Source organism: Canis aureus, chromosome 1 (genome assembly GCF_053574225.1).
Source record: "Canis aureus isolate CA01 chromosome 1, VMU_Caureus_v.1.0, whole genome shotgun sequence".
Lineage (NCBI taxonomy): Eukaryota > Metazoa > Chordata > Mammalia > Carnivora > Canidae > Canis > Canis aureus.
The window spans coordinates 84,764,983-84,784,130 of record NC_135611.1 but is presented as its reverse complement, the minus strand read 5'-3'; the positions used below and the strand labels follow the sequence as shown (position 1 = coordinate 84,784,130).

At 31.6% G+C, this 19,148-nt stretch overlaps 1 pseudogene; it reads left to right on the top strand.

Annotated features, from left to right (window-relative positions):
* Positions 1-15,402: 15,402 nt before the first annotated feature.
* Positions 15,403-18,946, top strand: LOC144287245 (chromobox protein homolog 3 pseudogene; annotated as a pseudogene).
* The last annotated feature ends 202 nt before the right edge of the window (positions 18,947-19,148 follow it).

Below are 19,148 nucleotides of genomic sequence, written 5' to 3'. Positions count from 1 at the left end.
TTGGGACTTTTTCACTTTCATGTACAACACACATTTTGCTTATAATACTTAACCAATTTTTAGAAGTGAAAACACAATATTTTTTTAAAAATTGGTTGAAATGGCCCATTCAACTAATACCCCCAGAAACAAATTATAATGGTGAGCCACATAATTTTACAAGTGTATAGTGATACAACTTCTTCTACCTCAAAGAAACAGGCCTCAACAATATGTATGCTGTTAATGGATTATATTCCAAAAAAGGTAAAATCAGAAATCTTCTAAAGCTGTAAAACAAACATGTGATTGAACTGATTAAATGAGGAACCCAGTCAAGATGCCATAAGCAGTCCAAAGGAAAAGTCAAAGAAATACAAATATATATGAAATAAATATCAAAAATGAATTTACAAATAGACATGAAAATCACTTTTCCATGGGGAGAAAGTAATCAACTGATTTTGCATTGGACAGAGTTTATTTTTCTGTTTAGAAAATTATTATTTTGCATTGCTGTCAGTGATCTACAATTTACAGATTATAATATAACTCAAAGCTAACATCATATCAGAATCAGATAACCCAGTAAAAAAAAGAAAAAAAAAAAAAGAATCAGATAACCCAGAAGGGTATACACTAAACCAGGGGTCAGCAAACAATGGCTCACAGACTACATTCTGGCCCTTACCTGTTTTTCGGTTTTCTTTCCCCCCTTTTATAAATTGTGGTAAAATACATATAAAATTTACCATCTTAACTATTTTTAAGCTTATATTTTAGTGGTTTTAAGCACAATAATGTTGTTGTATAACGATCACCAGTATCCATCTCCAGGACTCTTCATTCTGGAAAACTAAAACCCTACATCCATTAAAATATAATTCCCCATCCCCCCTTCCTCTTGGCTCCTGGCAACCACCACTCTACTTTGTCTCTGTTTTAATAATTCTATTTTTCATCCATGAAATAAACTTAATATAGATGAAAATTCTTTTCACCTTTCCTTCTTTGCAAAATAACTAGAAGAATAACTAAACAGCATTTTTTCATAAACTTCACAACTTGACAATCCTATAATTAATATAATTAAATATCGTTGATACCACTTACTGCATTACAGTGAATGGTTTTAATGCTTATCAGGTATTATTTGTTTGGCTATATTCTCAATGAGGTGTAAATGCAAAGGAAAAAAGATTTCTCTCTTTCTCTTTTTTAAGAATTATATTCCCAGTACCTAGAATAAGACCTGGTAAATATTCACCAAATGAATGAATGAATGAATGCATGAATAAAAAGTCTGCCATTATCACAGCCCCCAGTCCTCTACCTCATTTACATTTAACCAAACTTTCGGTGACCCATTTTTAGAGAGAAGCTTGTTTCTGCATGTAGGCATTTGTATAACACTTCTCCAACATATGTTTTCTGTAACATAGTTACTGTAAGAATTTTATCTCAGCTTCTTTAGTTGTCAATCTCTGCCCCTTTACGCCAGAGGTTGATGTTGCACATAGATATTTTATTTGGCTTACACAGGTCATAAAGGCATTTCAATAGATTGGAAATGTTTAAAAAGCAGAATATCTTCCCTGAAAAATTCAGATTTCTGGCTTCTGTTGAACAATCTGCTACTACAACACATGACCTACAATTGTTCATGACAGCCATTAGCCATATCTGAAGAGCTGCTCTACCTGTAGACTGGGCATGTATTTCTGGCCTTCTTCCCTCATTTATGTCACCTGCTTGTCCCCTGTAGGCATTTGACTTTTTGACCCCAGCTGTAAGTCATTTTTGGCAGTTGTAGCTTTCCTTTTATTCTGATTTGCATTTTGAGAATGTTGACAAAAGTAGAGAAACCAGCGGTCAGGGTCATATGACTGCTGATTGGAGAAATGGAGTCTCTGTTATTGAATCCCTATTAAAACCAAAAGATTGGAGGAAGACACTTGGCACAAAATGTGAGTTAATGTTATGTAAAATCATACTATAGCCCTTCCACCTTGGAAACCTTTGAGTGTCCTTACCTACGGTATTAGAATGATAATACGATGCCAGATGAAAGGGAAGAGATATTTTTTTGATGTATTTACTATGGTATAGAAGGACTCCTGACTCATCTTCTTTTTTATGCTTTACATTTACATGATACATTCATTTTGCAACACATGTGTGTGAAAATTCTGAAACATATTTCAATTACAGACTTGCTGTATTTTTGAAAAACTCTGTTAATTCAGTAGTAGGAGAGCTGTTATATAGACCTCATCAATAATTACACAGAAGGGTCTGTTAGACTAACAGATGCTCTAACAGTATAAACAAAATGTTTTGTTTAGAGTTCTTTTTAACTTTACATATTTAATTTTAATAATATTTTAGTTGAGTTATCATCATTTATAGCACTGCAAATTTAAACACACACAGCATGAAATTTTTATAGTTATAAAATGTACAGTATTTCAGGGCAGAGTTATCCCTGAATTGATTAGTTGTGGGACAGGAAATTTCCTACAGTTAAAGCATAATCTAATATTCTGGATAGATATGAAGACAAAATTCGATGTTGAATGAGCTGAAGTATGATGTAGATATATTTGTGAAATGAACTGTGAGAACCCAAATCATTAGGGCAACATAAGTTTCATTATATAGTGGTTTTTCTTTTCAAATCTTAGAATTTACCTATTGTGTTAAAATGACATTAATCCATCATATTTGAGTACCTATTTAAAGTTTTCAAGCCATTTTCATCCGGGCTACTACTTTCAATCAAAGACAGAAAAGGTCATTCTTTCAACCTAGCTGTAACTCCAATTTGATTTTAAGAACTAGACATCATTCTACATGAAAAACCCACACCGTATTTGGACACCAATTAGAACCAATAAAACATTTGCTTGGAAATACTCAAAATCACTAGTTTACAATCTGTATTTTGTGGGCTCTATCTGGCCCTTAACATTTTATCTTTTATTCACATAGTCGTTTAAAGTTTCTTTGAAATGGCTGTCAATATTTGAATATTGTAGACATTTCTCAAAATACTGGATATCTATCTTTTTTTGGAACAATGTGAAGATCAGCACAGGGTCTGCCTACCCTCAGAAATAATCTGCTGAGACGGTACTGACTGCTTGCCTCTCAGCATTCTGCAGTTAATCCCATTATAGCAAGAACCATCTCAGTCATTCACATCGCAATGCTGGTTGCCCTTCTAGCGTTGGCCTGCAGTAGTTTCAAATTTGCTGAACATACTAATCATCTAGTGGAACTTTTAAAAGTATCAATTCCCTATACTCATCATGATCAATCAAAACATAATCTCTGAGGAAGTGGCCAGGGGACATTTTTGTAAGCTCCCTGGGTGATTCTACTGTGCATGTATCCAGGTTTGGGAATCACAATTCTAGTTTCTGCATATCCCTTAATTCACTGGTACTCAAATCATGGTCATTCACTTTATCTGCATCTCCTAGGAGTTTGTTAAAAGTACAAATGCCACAGCCCATTCCAGATTTATAAAATCCAACTCTCCAGAGTAGAACCCAGGAAATGTAGTCTAACATACATTCCAAAAAAGTTCTTCCCCAATTCACTACAACCAATGCATAGTTAAAGCAGAACTACAAGAGAGAAAAGTTCATCTTTAACCTTTCATCTTTAATCTTTAACCTTTTAGCATCATTCTCCAAATCTACACAAAGGTCCTAGTATCATTTTCTGATCCCTGATATCTTAGTGTCTCTCAGTGTAACGTTTCCCTTAAGCTTGTTTTTTTTTTTTATTCTAGTTCTATAGGCTTCAAATTTACCTTTATTGCTATGATCTTATTCAACTGAAGATCCATTTCCTCCAGAGTGCTTGTAAAAGGAAAACAATCTGATATTAATTTTATGATTATGATTACTACTTTGGTTATCCTTATGGAGAATTTAAATTTTCAAATAAGTATTGTTAATATAAAGAAATTTAAATTTCAGAATTTTCAATTATTGTAGAGAAAATATCGGGGGGGTAAGCAACACATACAATTTATTTTCCACTCAAACCTATTATCTAGTAACTAACCTGGCTTTATACTATAAATTTGGGGTTACATATTAATGAAATTCCCTAGACATCAGAACATCATTATCCTGATTCTATGTGATTTGGGGCCATATTTTCTAGATTTGTGTGTCATACATCCATAAATTTAAAAGACTGGGCAAAAATTATATGTTTTTTGCTTGTCTGTTTTTTAAGGAGCTTTCTTAAAGCAAAATCTTATTAAATCCCATTATACAAAATAGCTAAAAGAGAAATTAATACATTTAATATGAGGGACATACAGCATGGTTGTTCACCAGTCTCCCTCCTTCTGAGTTGAAACAAAAAGGTGGAAGGAAAGAAAGAAAGAAAAAAAAGAAAGAAAGAAAGAAAGAAAGAAAGAAAGAAAGAAAGAAAAAGAAAAAAGAAAGAAAGAAAGAAAAAGAAAGAAAGAGAGAAAGAGAGAAAGAGAGAAGGAGAAGAAAGGAGAAGAAAGGAGTTAGTCTTGGGGAAAAGACCCCTTGAATTACTTTCTAAGTAAAAATAGAATTAATGAAATCTAACCATGTGCATATTTTCACAAATCCTTTGCATTTTAGCAGCCAGAGAAATCAGATTGATAAACAACAGGAAAAACAACAATTTGTACAACTGAAACTGGTATGTTTTCAATATATATCCATACAGCATTTATCAAAACCATGGTGTTTTAGAAAAAGTGTATTAAAATAGATGGTTGAAAATTCTCATAAAAACATTTCAAAGTAGTTACTACTACTTGTATTTTGCAAAAGAGAAAACTGAGACACAAAAGCAGGTCCAATCTCTTAATCAACATTCCCCTGGGTCAAAAGACCATGTTTCATCCATTGCATTGTGCTATATTGCTCATCACTAAACACAAAATGTCTCAGACATGCATTCCAGAGTAATTTTGTTTGATGTTCCTGTTAGTGAAGGAATCTGGAGTGTGTTTTACTGCTGCTGGGATACAGTATATTGAAGTAGGCAAGATCACCCATTGGAATCAGACAGCTTTAGTTCCACCAAATACTCTGAGTGTCTATTTTCTCACTTATGAATAGGATTGCAATCTTTATCTTGCAGAATTGTTGGAAGAAGGGCATATAATATTTGTAGGCAAAAGAATGCCCAGCATACAAAAGGTGTTTTTAAAGGTCAGTTTCGCTCTTCTCATCTGCTTAAGTCTGAATATTTCCCCTTAGTCTGGTGTCATTAAAATAAATAAGAGTTAAGCATTTCAATGGAATTTTGACATTATTAATTGTGGAGAGGTTTAATACAAATTTTATACACCTAATAGAATTATAGGAACCTTATTAGCTTTACAAAATCACTTGCAGAACTGGCATAGACATAGCCTAAAATAAGGAGAGTAATTTTGTTTTGTTTTGTTTTCAACTATTTGTTGGGTGGTCCATATGTTTTATATGAGAAATAAGTTGTAAAAAATGATGAAGTACTTGTCAAATATAAAAAGATTAATTAATACTAATGCTATGAAAAGCTAAATCTCTACAAATAAATTTACCCTCAAAACTGAACTTTTGGGTCTCTATGTTTTTCAATTTTTAAATTAATTTTTCCTTCAGATAGAGTATGCAGGATGAAAAATTTAGCTTTCTGGGTGTTTGAAGAAAATAGGACTAAATATGAATAATTACATTATTCTTCAAATAATTACTTTTTCTATTATTTACAAATACATTTAATAGGTTTTATTCTTCTTCATTAAATTTCAGTCTCTTTGGAAGTCAGTTTGGCAGTTCCTTAAAAAACTAAGCATAGCCTTATCATACCATCCAGTAGTTATACTCCTTTGGTCTTTACTCAAACAAACTGAGAAATTAAAACACAAAACTAAAGCATACAAAAACCTGCATATGTATCTACATATAAGCTTTATTCATGACTGCCAAAATTTAGAGTAACCGAGATGTCTTTCAGTAGGTGATTGGAGGAATAAACTGTGGAATATCCAGACAATGGAAGATTATTCAGCACTAAAAACAAATGAGCAATCAAGCCATGAAAAGACATGGAGTATACTTAAAGTGCATATTACTAAGTGAAAGAAGCCAATCTGAAAAGGCTAAAAATTGTGACTCCAACTCTATGACATTCTGCAAGGACAAAACTCTAAAGGTAATGAAAAGATCAATGATTTGCCAGGTGTTAGAGAGAAGAAGAGATGAAAAGACAGTATAGAGAATTTAAGGGTGCTAAAAATATTCTGAATGATACTACAAAAATGGATATATGTTATTCATTTGTCAAAATCCATAGAATACACAACACCAAGAGTGAGTCCTAATGTAAACTATGGACTTTGGGTGATAATGTGTGTCATTGTACATTCATCAATTATAACACATTTAACTTTCTGGTGGAGGTTATTGATAAAGGTGAAGTCTGTATAGGTATGAGGACAAGAAGTATATAGGAACCCCTTGTACTTTCTGTACTCCTTGTCCATTTTGCTATAAATCTAAACTTCTGTAAAAATAAAGTTTATTAATTAAAAAGAAAATATTCTGTATAACTACCCCCTCCACCTCCCCACCCCCTCACTATTCATCTCATTGATATGTTGAGAAGGAAAGACTAAATGATTAACGCAATAACTCAGTTCCCAAAGAAAATTCCATTGGTTTAGAATTTGCACCTAGTCTCTTTTAAAACAAATATCCTCCAAGATGGTTAGTATAAGAAAATGTACTTCCTTCAGCAAGAATTTTTTTTAAGGTGAAAAAAAGTAAAAACAAATGCCTAACGAAGAATTCTCAGAGAAAATTTTGCCATGAAGAATACTTACCATAAATTAAAATAAAAGTAATAAAAATATTGATAGTCTCTATGAACAAGAATAGAAAGTAGAGCATAAATTAGAGATAAGAACTCAAGGAAGAGATAGAGGACAACATACCAATTCAAAATGTATTTTAGTAGATCTTGGGAAATAATGAGAAAAAAATGAAATTTCATATTTGAAGATTACATTTAAAGCAACAGGATAGTGCTAACAATCCAATGAATGAGGCAGAGCATAATAAATAAATCAGGTTTTGAAAATGAAATAAAAATAGATTAAAAATTAGAGAAAATGATAGGGATGAAAGATGCCAAAAGAGATTCTCCTACTGCATTATTAGAATCCATGAAAAAAAATGAGAATAGCAGAAACAAACAATTATTTAACGATGTTATTCAAGAAAATGGTCTTTCAAAGAAGAATTGATTACCTATTAAAAAGGTCACCATGACACTGGGAACATTTTTCCAAACTGATCAAACTAATGAATTTTGCTCCTAGCCTAATAAATTTGTCATACTTAAAAAAAAGGATGATCTTTTATATTTCAAGAATTCTAAGTATAAAAACAATAAAAGACACTTATAAAAGAAAAATCAGTGATTTTTCTACAGCCACATTAAAAGCTAGAAGTCAGTGAAGCAATATCTACAATTTTAAAGATGGGGAAGAAAGATTTTTTTTTAACTTGGCAATATTCTCATTCTACTACAAAAGCAAGTCAACAAACCATGGGTGTACACTAGTAGAAACCAAGGGACAAGGTTTCCATTAACTCTTCTTAAGGGATATAAAAGAACCAACCAAGAAAGAACTCAAAACATTTCCAAGTCAATGTTAGTGAACATCTGTTTAAGTTTAGTACTAATAAAAAGAGAAATTATGCTAAGGAATATTAAAACTAAGAAAACTTGGTAGCTAAAGGAAAATAAAAAGGCACAGAAGTAGTGAGACCATGCTGCTAAAAGTCAAGATAGAATTCACAAACCTACAATGAAAAAAATAATCTTTTCTATGAATGTTAACACTAAAATACTATGAATATAATAAGAAATAGATAGTGGAGGAGAAAAAAAGAAGGTGAGAAGGAAGAAATATACAAATTTTATAACTGTATCTAGTGGAAAAGTAAATAAATATAGAAACCTTATACCTTGTGTATGTGTGCACGTGTTCATGTGTCTCTATATACCTAAGAATATAATATAGAGTGGCACCTGGATGGCATAGTCAGTTAAGGATCCACTCTGGATTACAGCTCAAGTTATGATCGCAGGGTTGTGAGACTGAGCCCCAAGTTGGGGGCTCAGCACAGAGTCTGAGATTGCCTCTCTTTCTTCCTCTGCCCCTCCCCCAGTTCTCTCTCTCTCAAATAATAAATAAATAAATAAATAAATAAATAAATAAATAAATATTTTTTAAAAAGAATATAATATAGAGTGAACCACTTGATAGAGAAAAGAAAAAAACTTTTCTATCAAGCAAAAACAAAAAAGCAAAAATAACCACACATTGAGCACAATTTTAAGATCTATTTTAAAAATGGGAGTCTTAGGATATCTGGGTGTGTCAGTGGTTGAGCGTTTGCCTTTGGCTTAGGGTGCAATCGTAGGCCCAGGGATTAAGTGCCACCTCAGGCTCCCTGTGAGGAGCTTGATTCTCCATTTCTGTCTCTCTCTGTGTGTCTCTCTTGAATAAATACAATCTTTAAAAAAAAGTTTTTTTTAATTAAAAAAATTTAAAAATGGGAGTCTTAAGATACTGCAAGACTGAATTGAGAATAATCATTGGTCTTTTGGATATTTATGCAAAATTGTTCTAAACTTCCCAAACTCTATGATTTAAAGAAGAAACATACCTAAAACTTTGTGACCTAGAAATGTTCAAAATAAAAAGATGGCCAGTGGAATCTAACAAATAAAAGCAAAAATAAATCATGCGTTGCTATCTTAATTGAGTTTAAGATCATGTAAAGAGGGGATCCCTGGGTGGCGCAGCGGTTTGGCGCCTGCCTTTGGCCCAGGGCGTGATCCTGGAGACCCGGGATCGAATCCCACATCAGGCTCCCAGTGCATGGAGCCTGCTTCTCCCTCTGCCTGTGTCTCTGCCTCTCTCTCTCTCTCTGTGACTATCATAAATAAATAAAAAAAAAAAAAATTTAAAAAAAAAAAAAAATAATAAGATCATGTAAAGAGGCATTAAGTGAAACAAAAAAAGGTGATTTCATTATGATAAATAGTGTAATTATGATAAAGTAGCAGTTAATAAGACTTACATGTCAGTTAACTTGGGATCAATCTCCATAAAACAAAAACTATAGAAGATTCAAGTAGAAGTTGGCAGAAACACATCAGTAGACAAACATGGTAATTCTCCTGACAATAACAAATCAAGTGAGCAAAATTAAGTAAGATTATGTGAGATTCTATCAATACTGCTTTGGTTTAACTGCAATGACAAACTACCTCAATACCAATGGCTTAAAACGACAAATGTTTATTTCTTGCTTTTACCACATGTCTTCAAGCATTAGATGGGGCCTCCACTCAGAGTACTCACTAAGAGACACCAGATGCTAGATTATCCATGGTCTCTAACATTGCCAGGTTCTGTGTTAGATGGAAAAGAAACTCTGGGCCATCTCCCCAGCGATTAAATGACATGTGTCACTTTGGCTTGCAATTTATTTCATGGCCCCACCCAAACATACGGTGGAGGAAGAGAGATGCAATCCTATACTATGTCCACAAGTAAGAAGTACCAGAAATACTTTGAAAAATGCATTAGAAACTACAGTTTAGGGATACCTCAGTGGCTCAACAGTTTGGCCCCTGCCTTTGGCCCAGGGCGTGGATCCTGGAGACCCAGTATCAAGTCCCACATAGAGCTCCCTGCATGGAGCCTGCTTCTCTCTCTTCCTATGTCTCTGCCTCTCTCTCTGTGTTTCTCATGAATAAATAAATATAATCTTAAAAAAAAGAAACTACAGATTAATCAGCAAAGTGCACTTAATTGAGATATAGATTTAGATATAATTATTGGTAACTCTCTACCCTAAATACAGTTGCTCATGACACATTCATAAAAATTGAATTGTATTTGGCCATAAAATAAATATAAAAATGCAGTAATTTCATTGTATGGTGACCATCCAAAAAAGTAGAAAATTAAAAACACTAGAAATCATGTCTATCACCTGGAATTTTTTAAAATTACGTCTTTAAATAACTATTGTAAAAAAAATAGTTGTGATTAAAACTCATGGGTATACATGAAGCAATGCTCAAAGGGAAATTCACAGTACTAAATATTTATGTTATGAAGTAATAAAAATAAGTTAAATAAACATATAACTCATAAATGGAGGGAAGATGCTGACACAAAATCTAATAAAACAAAAAATACTGAATTATTGAAAAAATAGTTAAACAGAAATCTATAAGCTGGTTCTTCTAAAAATGAAAAAAAAAAAAAACCCTACTATTTAACCTTTTCAGCATATAATTAGAAAATGAAGAAGAAGTGAAAGAGCAAATAAATACTAAATAGAAAGCAAATATAGAAATTGAGTGAATTAAAGGATCCAAAAAAATTATTAGATCTATGCAAAAGACTTGAAAATCTTAATTAAATAATTCGAAATGCACCATAACAGACCCTAGGATAATAAAAGATCTAAACAAAGCAATTAGCATTGGAAGTGGAAGCAGAGGTGAGGAAAAGCAAATAAAGTTTACAAAGAACAAATAATAGAAAACATAAGGACAAGATGGATTCACTGTAAAATTCTACTAAATTACAAAATAAAGGGTACTCTCATTTTTAAAAATATTTAAGAGCCTAGAGAAAGAAGAATTTCTTCTAATACATTCTTATAACTAAAATTTAAGATTGTTACCAAGGCCAGCAAAAATTCTAAAACTATGGAATCACTGATATCACTTAAGAATATAATAAAAATAAAAACTAAATAAAATATTGAAATAATTAATACAAATTACAATATGAATAGATCTAAGGGAAAAAAGAACTTACTCATGCTGATCAATGTTATATACTCATTTGGTTAAAAATCTACTTTTCTGCATCTTTCTTTATTAAAAAGTAAATTCTTAATAAAATAGAATCAGACTGATATTTCTTTAATACCTTTTACAAGCCCAAGGATGATATCATTTTGAAATGGAAAAACACTAGACATATATCCATTTATAGTCAAGAAAAAGACAACAATTTAAACTGAAATTACCCATTTAAAATTGTTGTGAATGCTCTAACTGAAGCAATTAGAGAAAGAAAAAATAAATAAAATTAATTGAAAAGGAGGAAAAAAACCCAACTAATTACAGATAAATTTCTAGCTATCGAGGAAACCAAAGAAAGCCAAATTCAAAAGTATCATAAGCAAAAAGCTAATTCAATCACATAGAGGCTAGAGACAATATCAGCACACAGAAATACTAACCTTCATATATTCAAAATCAGCAGTCTTATAAAAATCATAAGTAATGGCCTAATTTACAATAAAATAATCTTAACGATCATAAACATCATAATTCTTAAAAATTAACTTAAAAATCTATACAAATAGAGATAAAAGAAAATACTGAACAAATCAAAAGTTGTATCATGTTTCTAGAAAGAAAAACTCAATATTATAAGTTGTCAACTCTCCATAATTTAATCAATAAATTTAATGTGATCCTAGTAAAAATCCATGATGATTATAAAGGCATACAAGTATAGCTGAAAAAGCATGAGAGAGAGATGAGAGATTTTCCCTACTAGTCAAATACATTTTAAAATTACAATACTTAAAATGTGTACTACCACCACAGGTATAGATGATAGATCAATAGAATAAAGTAAAAGTTCAATTGCCTGAAATACAAGAGACAATTATATTTATTATAATTATTATATTAATAATAATTAATAATATTATATTATTATTTATTTATTATATTTATTTATATTTATGATTATGATGAATAATTCAACTCAGTGAAGGAAAATTTTTTGGTTGTTCTTTTTTTCAATTCCCCAGAAAAATAAATAAGTGCAAAATAACCTTCACACCTACACACTACATCAGGATAAATCATACATGAATCAGATATATAAATGTCAAAAGAAAAATAAACAGCATAATAACATTAAAAGAAAATATAGGAGAATTTAAAAATTAATTTTGCAATGTGGGAAAACTTTGTAAATAAGGTATAAATCCAAAAGTCATAAAAGAAAAGATTGACTAATTTAATTACATTTTGTAAAGTTTCCATGGAAAAACTCACAATAAACAAAGCCAAAATACAAACTGAAATGAGAAAAAATTACTTATATATCATGTCACTATGCAATAATGTTTATACAGATGAAAACTTGTTAAAATCCCTGAAGAAAAATACTCTGAATGCATTAGAAAGAAAAAAGAAGACACAAAACATAAACTGACAATTCACAGAAAAGAAAATATACATAACTATAAACATGTGAAAAGGTAGTCTCAATTACAATAAGAAACCCAAATTAAACTTCTCTGACCAGTTTTCACTGGGCAGATTGCCAAAGAGCAAAAAGTTTGATCTCATCATGGCACCAAACATGTGAGAAAGCAAATTGTCTCTTCTTCCGTGATAGCAGTGCTAATTGCCATATCGACCATAAAAGGAAATTTAGTAAAAAAAAAAAAAAAAGAAAGAAAGAAAGAAAGAAAGAAAAAGAAAAGAAAAGAAAAGAAAAAAGTACCCAAATTATAAATGCAGTTGTTATTTCCTCCCTCAGTTCTACATCTAGATATTATCCTATAATTTTGTTCGTATTCATGTGAGATGACATATGTTGAGCTGATTGTTAAGTAGTACATCTGGTTATATCTCAACTCTTATTTTTTTTTTTTTAATATTTATTTATTTATTTATTTATTTTTTTATTTATGATAGTCACAGAGAGAGAGAGAGAGGCAGAGACACAGGCAGAGGGAGAAGCAGGCTCCATGCACCGGGAGCCTGATGTGGGATTCGATCCCGGGTCTCCAGGATCGCGCCCTGGGCCAAAGGCAGGCGCCAAACCGCTGCGCCACCCAGGGATCCCATATCTCAACTCTTAAAGAACCTCTGCTCTGATCCAATTGCCCTGTGTCTGTAGTTACTGATTGGTGTCCATTCTATGCTGGTGGTCGTTAAGTACTCTGAATATTACCCCAATATTGCAGTATCATTTACAGTAGTTAAAAATTGAAAATGACATTTGACATCATTTACACTAAAAAAATTGGAAATTAAAACCCCACTGAAACACCACATACTCTCTAATTAAAGTGGCCTTTTTAAAAAAAGGATAATAGCAAGTTGTGGAAAGAATGCAGAACAACTGGAACTCTCATACATTGCTTGAGAAATGGAAAATGGGCAGTTTCTTGCAGAATTAAACATACACAAAATTAAACATACCACAAATCCCACTCCAAGAGAAACTAAAATAGTATACACCAAATCTGTATGCAAATACTTATAGTGGCTTTATTCATAAATGCCAAAAACAGGAAACCCAACTTGTTCTTCAACTGGTAAATGAATAAACTGTGGTACATCCAAGCAATGGAATACTCAAATTTTTAAAAAGAAACACGGATATATGCATAATATGTATTAAAAATATGAAAGAAAAATACATATGTTTGTTTCTTCATAATAAAAGGAGTCCAGATAAAAACAGGCCATGCTGAGCTCACTGTACTAGCAACAGATCACATTCCTCTCTCACCACACTTAGCAGGTAACTTTTCTTTTCAAGGTTGCAATAAATGTGCTCTACTTCCAAGATTCACATCAGTGTTTTAGGTTAGGAAAAAGAGAAAGTTCAGGAAGTCTTAGCTTTGTTTTTCTTAAATAACTTTTTTGAAGTATCATTTACATACCATAAATTCCACCCATTTTGATTGTACTATTAAGTGTTTCTGGTGAATATACCAGGAATATTGTGCATCCATTACGACAATCATTTTAGAATAATTTCTTCCTTCCAGAAAGGTCCCAATGCTTTTTTCCAATCAATCCTCATTAGCACTCCCAACCACTAATGTGAGACTTTCTATGTCTTACAGATTTGTCTTTTCCAGACATTTCAAATACAGGAAATGATACAACATCTGATGTACTGCATTTAGCTTTGTTAGTGTTTTGAAGTTCATCCATGTTATAACATGGTTCAGAAAAACTGAGCCAGGAGAGAGGCCCATTTTGAGGCCAGGAAAAACTCAGTGAGCAGAATGAAGAAGACAACAAAGGAAGGGAATTAACAGCAAATGAAATTGGGACATGGGGCACGGTGTGGGGCTGAAAATGCCAGACAGTTAACGCACAACACATTTAGTGAATTCTGAAATCTCCCAGAGATTATCTATTATGTAGAACAAATATAACTCCTCATAACAAGGACAGCTACATAAAACAGCTCACCATGTCATATGGAAGTTGTGCCTTCCCGTGATGACTGAATGAGTGCAAAGTGGATTTATTCACACACAAAGAAAATGAGGAAAAAAATTTAGTCTCCCAGTTTATTCCATTTGGTAGCTTAAAATTACCTTCTAATACATGTAAACACCTAGAATTCACAGCAAAAATATTCAAAAATTCTTGGTTACATGCATTATAGAGCAAATTAAAAAATCCTCAGGTGCCAGAACTTAAGAGGAGATTGAAAATCAGAATTGATGAAAGCGTGAATATTTATAAGAAAGAAATACAATTCTTTTTGATATAATCAATACAATGTAGATGCATTGTATTTTGTTATGACATTATCTGTATTAAAGGAAAAGAAAAAAGACTTATCCAGGAAAATCAGATAAATCTGAGCTTCATAACAACTGCGAGTAAAGTTATATTTAAAACAAGGGTTGAGGGATGCCTGAGTGGCTCAGGGGTTGGGCGCCTGCCTTCGGCTCAGGTCGTGATCCTGGAACCTGGGATCAACTTCCGAATCAGGCTCCCTACAGGAGCCTGCTTCTCCCTCTGCCTATGTCTCTGCCTCTCTCTGCATCTCTAATGAATAAAAAAATAAATCTTTAAAAAACATAAAATAAAACAAGGGTTGAAAGAATAAAAAGTAATAATTCAAATATTACAAAATAAAAATAAAAAACAAAACATCTAGTGAAACTTTAGCCATCCAAAAGATAGAAAAGAAGAAAGATAAAGATCATAGTTAATAAAAACCTAAAATAAAGTGGCAGAAATAAAAACAAAATATTATAAATTACAATAAATATAAATGAGCTAAACGAACTGGTTAAAAAATTCTTGACTCTCAATCTGGACTAAAACAAAAAAAATAAAATTTCACTATATACTATCAGTGATGCTATATAAAATAAAACAAAAAATATACAAAAACTGAAAACTTAAAAATGAAAATATATATACTAGGCAAATAACTGAAAAAGAAAATGAAAGATGTGGCATAAGCAGAAGATTGAAGACTTTAAAATAAGAAGGATATTAAGTAAACTACTCATTTTTTGTTTTTTACTCTTAAATTCCAAAATGAACAATTGTGACATGAGGTCATTTCAAAGAAATTGTGATGATGATGATGATGATGATGATGATGATGACATTTCTGTGGTATTCTTAACATTCAAATTCCTATTATGCATGTTTATCCAAATTAATTTTTTCTCTGCAGTTGACAAAATATTTGTCCTTGCTCTCCATAATTTTCTTTTTTTTAAAAGATTTTATTTGTTTATTCATGAAAGAGAGAGAAAGAGAGAGAGAGGCAGAGATACAGGCAGAGGGAGAAGCAGGTTCCATATAGGGAGCCTGACGTGGGACTCAATCCCGGGACTCCAAGGTCATGCCCTGGGCCGAAGGCAGGTGCTAAACCGCTGAGCCACCCAGGGATTCCTTCTTCATAATTTTCACCATACTTCTTTGCACATGTGTTACTTTCAAAGTTAATAATTTTTTAGGCATCTTTCTCAAAAATTGAACTATGTCTATAAGCCCTGAGTGTTCACACATAAATGAACAGATGTTCAAGAAATAGACAATTATATTTTTCATTTTAGTGAATAAACATAAGAACCATTATCATAAATAAATGAGTAATGTAAGTGATTGTCCAATTTTGAGCATTTATTTCCTCATAAATCTGTTTATACAATATTTCTATTATGTCCAAAATGATGTGAAGTAGTTTTCTGAATTGAATTAAAGACAATCTAAAATAAGGGCTTGCATATAAAACCAAATCAGAAACATTGTAACTTTTCATTGTTTACACACACACACACACACACACAGCAAGTAGTTTATCTGGGAAAGACCTTATTAAATAGTAGTTAGAGATAAACAGGAAACCTTGATTCCATAGAATAGCTTCTTGGCAAAATTTTGGAATACGTATTCCCCTATAGTTTGATAAAGGGACAAAGGTATAAGACACTAATCTAAAGGAGAATCTTTTCACTTATTATTGCCACATCAATCATGTAGAAAATAAAACTGATAAATACAGAACATTATTTCTGCCAGGGTATTAAAACAATTATTTCTTTATAATTAAAGGTATCTCTGAATATGTTTTTTTTTTTTTGTCTTAATGTTGGGGAAAATATGTAGATTGATTTCAAAGTATAATGTTCTGTGCATTAGGGATGCTTGAAATAAGTAAGCCTAGTTTCACATACCTGTTCAGATACACTGAGTTAGTAAGTAATATCAATTTACCTAGTCATAGGAAAATTATTACTATTGAACAAAACATATTAAAAATGAATTCAGTAGAAACAAGTGAAATTTAATGTATATTTTCAAATTTTATATTTTCAGACTGTTCATTAAGGTAAAATCAATTTTTTTAAAATCATGAAGGATAAAAAAAATTATATTTCTTCCATGAAGAAAATGGCAATGACTAATATATATGTATTTCTACTAAGTATTTATCCTTCTTTTAAATAAAAATAGTTTGTTTTTCCTTCTCAAATTATATGATCAAATAATTGTCTTCTTTAGGCTACTGATATGGTGGTTTGCACTGATTGATATTGAGCCAGTCTATCATATCTGTAATAAACTCACTAGGTTGTAAAGCATTTTTTTAAACACCTTGTTAGATTTTATCTCCTTGTATTTTGTTGAGGAATCTTGCATCTATATTCATTAGTGACACTGGTCTGTAGTTTTCCTTTCTTGTAACCCTATAATCTGGTTTTAGTAGTAGTATAGTACTGAGTTTACAGAATTAATTAGGAAATGTTTCTTTTACTTTTATTTTCTAGAATAGTTTGAGAAGAATTGGTATTATTTTTTATTATTGATAAAATTCACCAAATAGACACATCTGAACTTTTTTTACTTAAAAAAGTTACTATTATTTCATTTTCTTAATCATTACAGGACTATTTAGTCCATCTCTTTGTGTGAGTTTTGGGGATATGTATTCTTTAAGAAAGTGGTCCATCTCTTCTAAGTTTTCAAATTTGTGGGCATAAAGTTATTCATAATATTTCTTCATCATCCATTTAATGTTCAGGTAATCACTAGTGATTATTCCTCTTTTTCTGATATGTGCATCTTCTCGTGCCTTTTTTTTTTGGGTAAAAAATTGTCTAGAAATCTATCAGTTTTATTGATCATCTCAAGGAACTAGCTTTTGATTTTTGTTGATTTTCTCTATTGTTTTGTTTCCAATTTTTATCAATTTATTTTTTTATTATTTCTATTTGTCCTGCTTACTCTTTATTTGTTCTTTTCTTTCTTTTTCTCCCTCCCCCTCCTCCTTTTTTTCCCCTTTTTTCCCTTTTCCCTCTTCCTCCTCCTCCTCTCCCTGCTTCCACTTTTCTCTTTTAAGATGAAAGCTTCAGTTATTGAATTTGGGTCTTTCTGATTCTCTAATGTATGTTTTTAATGCTATAAAATTTCTTTTAAATATTATTAATGTATCCTTCAAAGTTTGACAAATTGTATTTTCATTTTCATTTAGTCAATATGTATATTGATTATCAATATATTATTACTACATATAGTCAATAAAGTGACTAAAGGAAACATATATATATGTATATATATATTTATCAAGACTTTTTAACCAATGTGATATTTGGAATTATTTAATTTCAAAATATTTTGAGATTTTCCAGCTCTCTGTTACTGATTTCTAGTTTAATTCCACTGGAATCTGAGAGCAAACTTTTAATGTTTTCTATTTTTTAAAAATGTATTATGGTGTGTTTTATGTCCCAAAATGTGGTCTATTTTGGTGAAGTTCCATATAAGTTCTAGTAGAATGTGTATTCTGCTGTTGCTGGATGTAGTATTCTATAAATGTTGGGCTGGAGCTTGAGGCACGCAGGGCCGGTGATGGTGCAGACCCGGGACCCGGAGCAGCTCGGAGGCGGTGAATAATAGCTCTTCAAGTCTGAAAAAAACAAAACAAACAAACAAACAAACAAACAAACAAACAAACAAAAAAATTGGCCTCCAATAAAACTACATTGCAAAAAATGGAAAAGAAACAGAATGGAAAGAGTAAAAAAGTAGAAGAGGCGGAGCCTGAAGAATTTGTCGTGGAAAAAGTATTGAACTGCCGTGTAGTGAATGGGAAGGAGTATTTCCTAAAGTGGAAGGGATTTACAGATGCCGACAATACTTGGAAACCTGAAGAAAATTTAGATTGTCCAGCGTTAATTGAAGCATTTCTTAATTCTCAAAAAGCTGGTAAAGAAAAAGATGGTACAAAAAGAAAATCTGTATCTGACAGCAAATCTGATGTTAGATAGCAAATCAAAGAAGAAAAAAGATGCTATGAGAAGCAGAGAGGTTGACTACAAATTTGGTTCTGGATGCAGCCAGAAGCGAAAGGCTGGTAAACCAAGAGGCTTTGCCAGAGGTCTTGACCCTGAACGAATAATTGGTGCCACAGACAGCAGTGGAGAATTAATGTTTCTCATGAAATGGAAAGATTCAGATGAGGCAGACTTGGTGCTGGCAAAAGAGGAAAATATGAAGTGACCTCAAATTGTAATTGTGTTTTATGAAGAGACTAACTTGGTATTCTTGTCCAGAAGATGAAGCTCAATAATTGTTGTATATATATATATATATTATATAATATATATATATATATATAATATAATATATATATATATAATCTGGGTCTTTGTTTTTTTTATTTATTAGTGTGAAGAAATAACATTCTAATGAAAATCAAGTTTGATATGTTTGTTTTGAAGGGGGAGTTGTTAGGGTTTTTGCATTTGGTTACTTTGAACTAATTACTTTGA